General features: G+C 39.3%; 1 long non-coding RNA gene across 1 annotated transcript in view; it reads right to left on the bottom strand.

The window, feature by feature from the left end:
- Positions 1-12,069: 12,069 nt before the first annotated feature.
- Positions 12,070-12,387, bottom strand: part of LOC117938662 — a 12,679-nt gene continuing 12,361 nt past the window's right edge. Inside the window, exon 3 of the long non-coding RNA XR_004655460.1 lies at positions 12,070-12,296. This is a non-coding gene — a long non-coding RNA (uncharacterized LOC117938662). The remainder of the gene's footprint in view (positions 12,297-12,387) is intronic.

Consider the following 12,387-nt stretch of genomic DNA (forward strand, 5'->3'; position numbering starts at 1 on the left):
TAGGTTGATAAATGAGGGCCAGTGTATCTGTCTGTTCTGTTCTCTTTTCACATCACATCATAACACACACACACACACTAACACACACACGCACACACACATCTAGCTTCTACAGGGGCATGAGACAATATATTAGATTAAAAAGGAAAAGGTTCATGTTACTGTAAAAAATCACATGGCTCTTGTTACAGGCCAGACTGTATGTGTGTGTGTGTGTGTGTGTGTGTGTGTGTGTGTGTGTGTCTGTGTGTGTATGTGTGTGTGAATTCAATAGTCTTAAATAGGAAAGAATGTTTGTCTACTTATGCTGTGGTATGTTGTGCATCTATGAAAGAAAAAATTCAAACCCTTTTCCTCCTTCCTTGCCAAAAAGAAAAATTATTGAACATGGATTTGGATAAATTGGCTGTGAGACAATGCAAGAAATTATTTCATCTTCACAACATCTTTCAAAGAGCAGTGCGAGACAGATGATGGAGAGGGAAGCCACGAGGGAAACAATAATGGAGGGGAAAGAGAGAATGATAAAAAAAAACTCTCTGTTGTTCTCTCTCCCATTCTGTTCCTGGCACTCCAGTCTGGGATGCTAATTCAGTAATTGATCCTGAGATGCTCCGCTGAGGTTACTTTGACTTAGTTTATGTGTGTGTGTGTGTGTGCCGGAGTTAAAGACCTTCTTGTTCTGAATCAGGGGAAGAGGAGGAACGGTTACCCCCTGGGAAAGCAAAGGGGGATAGGAAGAAAATTACAAAAAGAGAAAGAGACAAAAACAGATAGAGGGAAGTCTCGGTGACAGAGAGTTGAGCCACCTGGGCAGATTTGATGTGAAACTGCAGAATAGGAGGCGGGGATAAAAGTGGAAAAGAAGAAACTGGAAAAGGGAAGTGATGTTAAAACGGTTGGAATATTTACAGATAAGGAGTTTTGCTCTCTCTATGCAGAACTAATCATTAAACTTGCCAGTACTTTCTTCTTTGGAGGAATTAATTAGTAAGAAATGCAATAATAAAGGATTAATATCAGCTTTTTACAGCTGGCTTGCATCAGGGTCTACTGAATTGACAACCCCAAAACTTGAATTATGAAGGGTGGGATTGAGAGAGGATATATCTGAGGATGAATGGAGACAAATCTGTACAAACTCTCAGAGAGAGTCAGGTGATGTTAGCTTAAAACTACTTCAGTATAACTGGTTGATGCAGACCTATATAACGCCTGCCAAATTAAATAAGTTTAATACGATTGTGCCTGATACATGCTTTAAATGTAGAGAAGCTCAGGGATCATTTGTGCATTTTTTGGGAGTGCAGCATTATTAGAGAATTTGGGGTAAAAGTGACTAATATTACAAAGATAATTCTATCCTTGAATATTCTTCTAGAAGCAAAAATGATTTTGCTACACTTGTATCCAAAAAATCTTAAACTAAATCACCAGCAGCGTGCATTTATAGATCTAGCTATATTGCAAGCTAAAAGAATGATCGCTCTTAGCTGGAAAAAGTCTGATCCACCAGTTATTGGAGCTTGGATTTAAGTCTGTGGCACAGTGTATGGCCTTGGAAAAAATAACATATTTTACTAAAAACAAAATGCATGTATACGAAGAAATATGAAAGCAGTTTATTTACTACATTAAAAACAATAAAATTGGTCACTTTTTACAGCAGGTGTAACTATGTATTAGGGCTATTCATTATTGGATTGGATTTTTTTCTTCTTTTTTTTTCTGTCTGTTATAGTTGGTTCCTGCTGGAAAATGTAACTTTTGTGTGTAAAATACAGTAATGTATATGTGTTGAACTGAAATAATATTTCTTTGTGAACTGTCTTATATAATTAAAATTCAATAAACAAATTGTAAAAATAAAAACTTGGCAACGGTTGGACTACTCTGATGGTGTAGGGCATAACCATAGATCATCTGATATACTGTCAAATATCAATAAAGGGATTAAACGCCCCTCAAAAACATGTAAAAACTGAGTTGGCTTGTTTCCACACAGCTCTGTGCATGTATGCCAGTCAACTGAAAGTCCTTTTTGTTCCTATGACAAAGTCATAAACTAATATTCTATAATCTAAAAATGTTGAGGCACATTTTGGACAAACCGTATCGTATTCTGTGTTCAGGCTGTTCCATAAACCATTCATAGATATACTGTAGCTAACTGCAGTGTAGTTTTGTATGTATTCCACGTGTTTATTACTGTAGCCACCACAATGATGGCCGCTTTATAAAAACACATTGAGCCACATTGGTTGGAGGTCGTAGTGGAAGGATGGGTCCTTAAACACAGGGCTTGTTGCAGGGCAGCGTTGTTTGTGTACTTGGAAAAGTTAAGCTAGGAAACACAAGACTTTCAACCAGGAAACAGGAGTTCTTCTGTGCTTTTTAAATTTTTTTTAACCCAAACCACTTTTTTCTAATCTTAACTAGTCATCTGAGTGCCTTAAACTTCACTGTCGTTACCGCATGACGGTCCCCTTTTGGCGGCTAAACTTAACTGCATCACACTAAAACGACCGGGACCTCATGGTGCTCTTTAAGCTCACAGTTACGTTTTCGCCGCTAAAATTTACTGTCATGTGACCGGTCGTCACATGGCAGGCCGGTGGTCGCCCAAATTTTCATACAAATTGTTGTGTATTCTATTGGCATTTTATGCTAACTTCCTGGGAAATTTGCAAATTAGCTAAAGAGCTTTTTCTTTCAATTCAGTTGCTTGGCTGTGTCGATAGTCAAACTGTGTACTTGTATAATTAAAATAACTATATGTCAATTTAAACGTTTCTGAAACTGTGTATTTTTTTATCTGATGATCATAAATGACCTGTAACAGCACTCTAGACAATAAAAAGAACATAATTTTGATGATGAATGCCTTTTTCTGGTTCCGATTTTTCCTGCAAAGTCAAAGAATGATTTATGGCAGGTAGACGGCGCTACAGTAACACATTCAGCCAGATAAAAAGGTAGCGGGAGATTTCTTTATATAGGCCTAGTTGTAGTTATCTGCTGTAGTTACGGCTGATACTGGGGGAGGACCATCACAAAAAAGAAAAAAATTAAACAAATTGAAAGCTAAAAGGTAAAATGAAAGACGACGGGCAAAACCCTGAGTCAATCCCAGTGGGGCTTTCAACAGATGGAGACAATTATGGGATTGTAAATGATTCAAAATCCACCCCAAATTGGCCCTCAGGTATGTAACATGTCTATTTCATTCATAAAATTACTTTAGATTAAATTACATCCTCCTTCCAGACGTTTTACCCCTTTTAATTTGTGTCTGTGTTGGCCTACACTTTTCTTTTCCCGTGTACTTGTGTAAAGCGTCCTTGGGATTCATAAAATGCGCTATATTAATCCAAGTTATTATTATGTTAGTTGCTTCAACAATCTGTTGATGCTATGGCTTGAGACACTGACAGTGATACCCGGTAATTCACTATACATTCAAAGTAGGCTGTATTAGTATTATAGTTACCGTATGCAACACTTGAAATGCAAAGATACATCTGTAACATTTTCTGTTATTGTAAATTAATGATTTTCAGTCTGAGCTAAGTATTCATTGCGACAAAACGACCGCTCTGTAACGCTAACTCAGTAATCTACGGAGGCCATACAGCACCTTAATGCAAAGATACAGAAAACACTACCGCTTCTGTCCAAAGCGGCCGCTAGAATAAACACAACCTGAAAGTTACGTATAGCCACTTTTTCAGCCAGCTATCCTGTAGTTATATCAATCCAGTTAAATAGCTTAGCTTCCAAAACCTGTATAACCAACTTCATGAAGACTTGGCAAAACTCAATCTACACACTGGAGTCGGAACGCCCTACACGAACGTTACAGTTTACCGTTCAGTCTCCTAAGGCTGTTCCAGAGCTGTATTAACTTACTGTTAGTGCAAACATTTCTTACTGCTGCTGCTCCACATTTAAAGCTCCAGCTACTGAGTCCTGCGACAAGCGGGACAAAAGAGGAAATGAATGATGTTTTCCATATCACCATTAAGGATATGTGTTGATGTCTCACTCTGTCATGTGACTCCTTTACACTGTTTAGGTAAAGACATAGCAGACAGAAGTATTTTTACACTGTTACGGATCAAGACTTTGGGGCTGCAAGCTCAATAAATTGCTTCTTGTAATTTTATTTTCACAGTCTAGCATTGCCGGACCTATCTTCACAGCGCTTTGTCAACGCTCTGTCTCTTAAGCTGCTAAATGTTTCACTATGTCCACCAGCTGCTCTCTACCTGTGTCTTTCTAATGTTTGGTTTTGACTTAGACTTTAGTTGGTAGCGACACTAAGGGTTTTTAGAGCTTTGTCACTAAAAACAGAAATGTTGAAAACAGCTGGCTGCTGCAGTGGTACACACACCCACAAAACAAAACAGCAGATTATTACAAAGCAGAAACGTGATCTGGGATGAGTGCCTAGAGACCATGGAGGGGCTAACGGTCAGGGTCACAGTTAGGGTTCGGGTAGAGTTAGTGAAGGTGTATGGTCACCTGCAGGGGGGAGAAGTGACAGCATTTTATTGTAACTGTCCTTCATGCTGCTTAGTTTGGTGTAACTGCATGTGAACGTTATTGAAAAGCAAGGTTGGTTGTTTAGGTGAGTTGACAATATTTCTGCCTTCAATTGACTGACCCTAGGAGATCTGTGTATAGTCTTACCCAACATCTGTCTGTGTGTGTGTGTGTGTGTGTGTGTGTGTGTGTGTGTGTGTGTCTGTGTGCGTTTAAGAGAGAGAAACCTGAATCTTGATTGACAGCCAAAGTAATCCTGGAGGTCAGAGTTGAAAAGCATTGTTTAGGTTTCATATTCATGTATTCACATGCTCGCTGTGGGTCAATCAACCAATGCCACAAACACACACACACACACACACACAGGTTGGGGTCATTTTCTTGAATGCGTGTCTAATGCCCTTGAGGATAGTCTTTAATGTGAGCTTGATCATTTTCTTTTTCCTGCTACATTTATAACAACATTTCTTCAATGTCTTCAGTCTGAGATTACTGTGATGTTGTCAACCACTGTTTCTGCCATCAGTCATTTTATGAAAGTGTGTATTGCTTTTTAAAAGGGCCAAGTTTTACTTTGGACTCAAGCACTCATTCATCTCCTTGTATGGCGGTATAATTTGAACAGGATTTTGAAACACGATTTAAGATAACAGCAGAAAGGCAGACACATTGTGGAAAAAGGTCTGAGATGCCATTGAGTCGGTTTTTGATAGATGAACCCCTGAGATGAGAAATGTCTGTCTTTCATCATTTCGGCATCCCTGTTGGCCCGGGGAAAGCCTCAATGCAGGGCCGAGGGTAAAAAGCCAGCAGCCGGTCAAATCATCAGCAATGGAATTCCACTGAGCACAGCTGGGCAGGAGTAACTGGCCTGAAGCAAACTGGGGCTGCCGTAAAATGCAGGAGATTTTAGATAAGTGATGGAATGCAATGACTGATGAGAATCAGTCCCAATGAATAAAAAAAACCTATAAGAAACAATGATGTGCATTCACTTTAAGGTGAAGCGGGTTCCTGACATAAGAATGCAGCATTTTATTTAACACATTAATCATCATAATGCAGAGACAGTTACAGTCCATACAAGGCCTCAAACAGAGCTCAGTGTACTCAGGCAGGCTTTGTTAAAGAGCCCCTATTATACTCCTTTTCACCATCATATTTGTATTTGGAGTCTAGTAGAATAGGTGTTCAGGCATTGATGTTCAGAAACCTATTGTGTTTCTCATACTGCTCATTGCTGCAGTGCTTCTGCCTGAAACACTCTAAGCTCTTGGTCCGCCTACCTGAAAAGCCCAGTCTTCTCTAAATGGTCAGCTAGCCCACACTGTTGTGATTGGTCAACTAAATTCAAACAAGCAATCCGGAAGGCTGTGCTTGTTCAGGCAGCACCTATGGGCAGCACAGACAAACCCCAATTCCAGTGAGGTTGGAACGTTATGTAAAACATAACTGAAAACAGAATACATTGATCCTTTCCAACTTATATTCAATTGAGTACACTAAAAAGACAAGATATTTAATATTAAACCTTTAGTTTTTTTGTGCAAATATTCATTATTGTGAATTTAATGGCTGCAACAGGTTGCAAAAAAGCTGAGACAGTGGCAACAAAAGACTGGGAAAGACCCCAAAAAAAACCACCTGTTTAGAACATTCCAAGTTAATTATTGTATAATAAAGTTTGCTATATCTGACTTAAGTGCATTGCCCTTCTACAAAACTTTATACTACCAATATTTATTCATGCTGCAGGAGACTGTATAAGGCATAGTCTATTTTAGTCTTATTTAATGTACAGTAACTTTGTTTTTATTTTACTGTAAGAACGGTACTTCTATGTTTGACACTTGTTTATGCTACTTGAACACTTATCTATCTCTGCTCTTGTCATTGCTGTTGTAAAATGCAATTTCCCCACTATGGGACAAATAAGGCTTTTCTTATCTTATCTTAATTGGTCATTATTGGTTCTAAAAGTCATTCACAAGCAAGGATGGGGCGAGTTTCACAACTTTGTGAACAACTGCGTTAGCAAACAGTCCAACAGTTTAAGAACGTTTCTCAACGTACATTTTTCAAGGACAAGGATTTTATCATCAACAGTCCACAATTTTATCAAAGGATTCAGAGAATCTGAAAAACCTCTGCAGGTTAGCGGCAAAGCCGAGAACCAACATTTAATGCCTGTGACCTTCAATCCCCGAGGCAGCACTGCATTAAAATCCAACATCATTTTGTAAAAGGACATTACTACGAGGGCTCAGGAACACTTCGGAAAACCATTGTCAGTTAAAACAGATGGTCGCTACATCTACAAGTGTCAAGGTAAAACTCTACCATGCAAAGCGAAAGCCACATATCAACAACACCCAGAACCGCCGCCGGCTTCTCTGGGTCTGAGCTCCTCTGAGATGGACTGCTATGGTCTGACCAAGTTCAAGTTTCAAATTGTTTTTGGAAATCATGGATGTCATGTCCTCTGGGCCAAAGAGGAAAAGGACCATTCAGATCATCCAGTTATCAGCGGTTTAGTTACTAGTTAAGTTCTCTTTGTTTGATTTGTTCACAAACAGAAATGTTGGAATGAACACAGCTAGGCCAGCTGTATCCCTCTGCCCCCAGTCTATATATGACTTTACATATAAACTACGAGACATGTATCCAGCCACGGATCCAGTTGATGCATCTACAGTAAAAAATTTCCCAAAATGTCTCCTTCTAACAAAAGGTTTACTGACCTGAATTTTGAGGAAGAAAACTGACAGCTGACCATATAGTTGTACTTTATAATGTATTGATTTATACTGTTTAATGATCCCCAGTGGGAAATTGTAATTTACACTCTGTTTTGTTAATAACCACCACACATAGGCCTGAAAAATACATACACACACACACACACACACACACACACAGGGGGGTACGGTGCCTTGCTCAGGAGCACCTGGCAGCACCCAGGAAGTGAACTGGCATCACTCCAGCTACCAATCCACACTCTGTACTTTGGTCTTTCCTGGGACCAACCAGCGACCCCCCGGTTCCCAACCCAACTCCCTAAGGACTGAGCTACTTCCACCCCCCTGCATGTATAGGCATTCTCCTCCAAACCATACAACAATGACGGTATTTTAATCCTCCCGTCTATACACAAAAGAGTTCCCGTCCTCATATCTAAATGACAGAAAGTACCGGTCGCTGTTTGGTTATGCTCAAGTCCCAAAACAACTTAGGTTTGGAAAAAGATTGTGGTTTGGGTTTTAATCCTCTGTTACGTTACTAAAATTCCAGTTAGCGTTTGATGCAGAAGATGACGTAAAAAAACTTGCCGTTTACTTTTACAGTCTTTAACGGGACTCGAAACCTTTGTCACCTTACTTCCTGTTTTGCTACCGTAATAACTACGGGAGGCCACTAGAGGGCGCTGCCACTATAAACGTTAATACGAGATGTAATTGCTGCTTTAACAAAAGACCTGTTGAAGCTTTTTTTCAGGGTATGTGCCATAGCTTGGAACTACTTTCCAAAGCATGCCACAACCACTTCAAATAATTGTCTTCCTTTCCAGGCAAATCCATTGATTTCCTGCAACCGATAGATACATAGATATCACAGTGAAGCTGTGCTTGTCAAAGTTCCATTGTCGATGCAGGGCCATTTATAAAACTCGGGATGATTTACTAATCACTTTTCCACTACAAACATGCTCACTTGTTTTCAAGGTCTCTAATGGGATGACCTGGTTACTGGAACATAGGATTACTTCAGTCAACCTTCACATGTCATACGGTGAAACATGCAGCTATTTTAGGGATAAGAGGACAGATTGACATGAGGCACACAGAGACAAAAACGAACCAGATTTTCAAACTGATGGAATAAATTGGATTTTAAATAACCTACACATGACCCCTGTCTGATCATTTGTATTTCAGGCAGCAGCCAGTCCTGTTGTGTAAATCCCAGCATAGATTATCAGCAATAATCTAATTTCTGCATGACAAAAAATAGTTCCAGGAGACAGACTGACCTCATAGTGACCCCTTATTATTGGTTTTGTCTCAGAAGAGCTGATCTCATCCTGTGTGAGTGTGCATGTGTGTTGGACTGAGATATTATTGTAGCTATTGTAGCTTTGTGGGACAGCTGCCAACCTGTTCATCGGAAGAGGAAAGCAGTACAGTAATCTGTTTATTATTAATACTTAGAATGCCAGTCAGGTGGTATTGTTCGGTCAAGTGTAACTAGATGACGGATCACTGGGACCGTTTACTCCGAGCACCACTCCCTCGTCTTTATCCAGCAGCCCTGTCAGAGGTGGATGATGAACTGCTGCACTAGGGAGCGGTTCTGCCTTCTAGACTAAATTATAAGAATGGCTTTATTTCTATAGCATTTGTAAATGCTTTTATCAGTTTATAAAGCCCCTCATAACCCAGACAAACAAAAGACACAGGATTACATGAGGACAACAGATGTCTGATACTGTAGGGGAAAGATATGGTGATGGGAAATTAAATACACAAATGGTGCTTTAATAGAGAAATGCCACTCAGTTGACATTGGGGGAAATTTGTTTGTGTTGAATTTGTATTTGTGATTAAAATTGTTTTTTTTTGTGTTGGCTTTTGCAGTGCAGTTTAATTTTGCCCAAAAATAAATTAAAAAACAGGTTTTCTCCCACAAATTATTAAATGCTAAGATGAAAATAAAAACTTGTTCTTTTCTTTGTCACCACACAGCGGTACAGTTTTTTGGATGATTTGCCATATTAAACATTTTTTGGACCGTTGGAAAATAATGGCATGGTTTCAAATCCAAAACCCAATAACATACTTGTTATTGGGTTTTGGATTTGCTCTCTGCAGGGAAATTACTACTACAAATGAAAAAAGATAACATCAGCATTATTATTTAGTCATAATATCAGTGACCCAGCTGAACTCACCAATGCTACTGTTCACTGCTCAGTGAAACAAAAGGCTGTAAATATGCATGTAGTTGTTGCTCATTAAAAAGAGACTGATGTAAAAAATCCCCTAAGTTCATGATCTCCTGGTTCATCTCCATCTATTATTTCTTTCATTTCATTGGCAGGTTTGACTCTTTTTGATCTCCCCTTGAATTGGCTTTGACTGACTGAGGTGGCTGCCAGTCAAATTATTGTTTTCCCCCTTTTCCATAGTTTAAGGAATTGTACTCTGCCAGAATAAAATCAGTTATTCTTTCCCTTTCTGAATCTCTCCCCCTTTCTGCCAACTGTGATAAAATATTGACTGTAGGTGGTAGCCTCCCCATGCATTTATGTTACAAGCCAAACCATTTATTACAACATAAAACTGTCTTGAAACAGCCATCAAACTCCACATGATTTCTGACTTCTGGAATATAAGTTGTTTCCAAACCATTCCTCTTTTACTAGATGAAGCAAAACACAGCAGCTTTTGAGTGAGTGTTACACATCCTGCATCAGCTAGATTGCTGCATGAAAACAGCTGAGACATACCACACAGCGGTACAGTTTTTGGATGATAAGCTTGTTGACCACCAGCTGGTCTTCCCTCATATCTCAGCTGTGTAGAAAATAAAAGGTGTACTGTCAGCCCAAAAAGACAACTAGGTTTCCTTTTCTCAGTATTTTGCTAAAACCATTTTGAGCCCAAGAAAGCATTGGCTTCCTGCTAAAGCATTGAAAGCATTGGCTTAGTTCCTAAAATAATACAAAACAAACCCAACGTTCTGTATAAGCTATTTAAATGTTACTTTTAATGTTGGTGGCATCACACCACACAGTGGCAGCACTGGAGACATGCTAACAGATAACATACTAGCAAGCCAAAAACAAGCTGCTGCTAGCCAGTCACAAAAGCTCTCTTAACTTCTATTTTTTTTCCCTTTCTTCCTACTTTATCACCAGGGGATGCCGACCACTACTGCGTTACATAGCAGTCCACTTTTGTGTTTCGGAACAGCTGGTCTTCACCAAAGACCAGTCCTTCCTGGATTTTGCGGGCTTTATTTGAGATTGTTGCGGCCCAAAATGCCTGATTTTGTGGGAGCTTTTGTTATTCAAAATTGCAATAAAAGGGGTGTTGCCTTTTTGGTTTTTGTTGCAATGAAATTGCGAGGGAAAGTAAATAATATACTTCTTTAAAAATAAAAAGGAAACTTGTTGTGATGAGAATAAAATGACTCTGGGCTGAGTTTTCCTAGTAACCTTACCAAAAAGGCTCAGGATGCTGCAAATGTTGGTATAATATGAAAAGGGCTGGTGGATTTAAGACAAAAACTAATAGTTTATTGAATGAATCAAATATGAACATGTCTGTCAGTGGCTTGTTGATCTTTACATTGTTAGTTAAGTTACTATCCTGGGCGGGGACACATTCATACGGTTTGATAAAGGACTTCTTGGACTTTAACTTATCATTGCACGTACAATAACGAGCTTAGCGGTCCTCAATTTAGGTCATTGTGTCGTCATCTCCAGTTTGTGTGTGTGTGTGTGTGTGTGTGTGTGTGTGTGTGTCCGTCAGGCACGGGGGGAACTGAGCAGCCCCGCAAGCTGCAGAGTCAACATGGTTTAAAACAGCAGCTGATTCAGCGACATTAGAGTGAAAAAACATTACAGTATTTGATGTTTAACTCATACGTTTAAATGTACAGCAGTACACAGAAAATCAGCACACTTTCTCCTGAATTACCAGCCAACAATAGTGGCAGCTGGCGAGTGTGGTTGGCAGAACCCTGAACAAGACATTTTATGGCCACGAAAATGTTCCAATTAGCTTTAAGGAAGTGAAAACACACACACACACACGGACAACACCTTAAAACAAGTTTGCGGCATTTTTAAGTGGACCCGGCCACGGATAAATGAACCATGCACAGGCACGGTACATCACAATGTTCACACAAATCAACAAACTGGACTTTGGGGATAAGCGTAATCAGAACCGGGCCCAATCCCTGATGTGGAATCCAACTGAGTTTACACAGTTTATCCAAAAGACGTATGTGTACCTTAACTCCTAACTCGTAAATGGCTGCAATCCACGCTTTTTTTGTAGAGCAGTGTGTATTCTGACAGAGGAGGCGTGGCTCACCATTTTAAATCTACACCAATGCTAGAGGTAAGCTGCTCTGGATCAGGGTTTTTAGTAGCTCCTCTAAGTGTTTCCGCCTCATCAGAGAGCAAGCAGAGCGCTCAGCCTCACAAAAGATATGCTCTGCTTGCACTGGTTTACAGACGGACGGGACAAGATAACATTCAGCTAAAACTGACTTAGCAGTCAATGAGCCTGAGTATTTATGAGTGGCGGCGCTGAGTTTTTGATTGATTGATTGATTGATTATTTTATTTTCACTACAAAAACATTAAGACATTATTATATATTACACAAAAAGATGTGACGGATGATTGCCGAAAAACCCTCCAAGGGGCTAAATAAGTGGCGATCACCATAAAAACAATATCATTTAACAAAATTTAATGTTTAAAAAAACAATTTATGCTACTATGTAAAAACTAAACTAAACCAAACAAACAATAAAAACAAAAAAGCTAACAAAAAAACAAAACAAAATCAAACAAACCAAAACACATTTAATTTGTATGAAACAACTTAAAAATAGATTAAGAGCATAAACCCAAATGGAAAATTCAGAGAACTTAGGAGCAACAATTTGACTCTCGGTTTAAAATGTTCTTTAGAAAGCTCAGTGAGTGAAGTGGGGAGACTGTTCCATATCTTTGACCCTCCTTACAACACACTAAACTGGGTTTGAGTCGTGCGAGAGTAGGGAGGCCTAATAAGACAACTACTACGAGTTGGATACTGA

The sequence above is a fragment of the Etheostoma cragini genome, chromosome 23 (genome assembly GCF_013103735.1).
Source record: "Etheostoma cragini isolate CJK2018 chromosome 23, CSU_Ecrag_1.0, whole genome shotgun sequence".
Taxonomy (NCBI): domain Eukaryota; kingdom Metazoa; phylum Chordata; class Actinopteri; order Perciformes; family Percidae; genus Etheostoma; species Etheostoma cragini.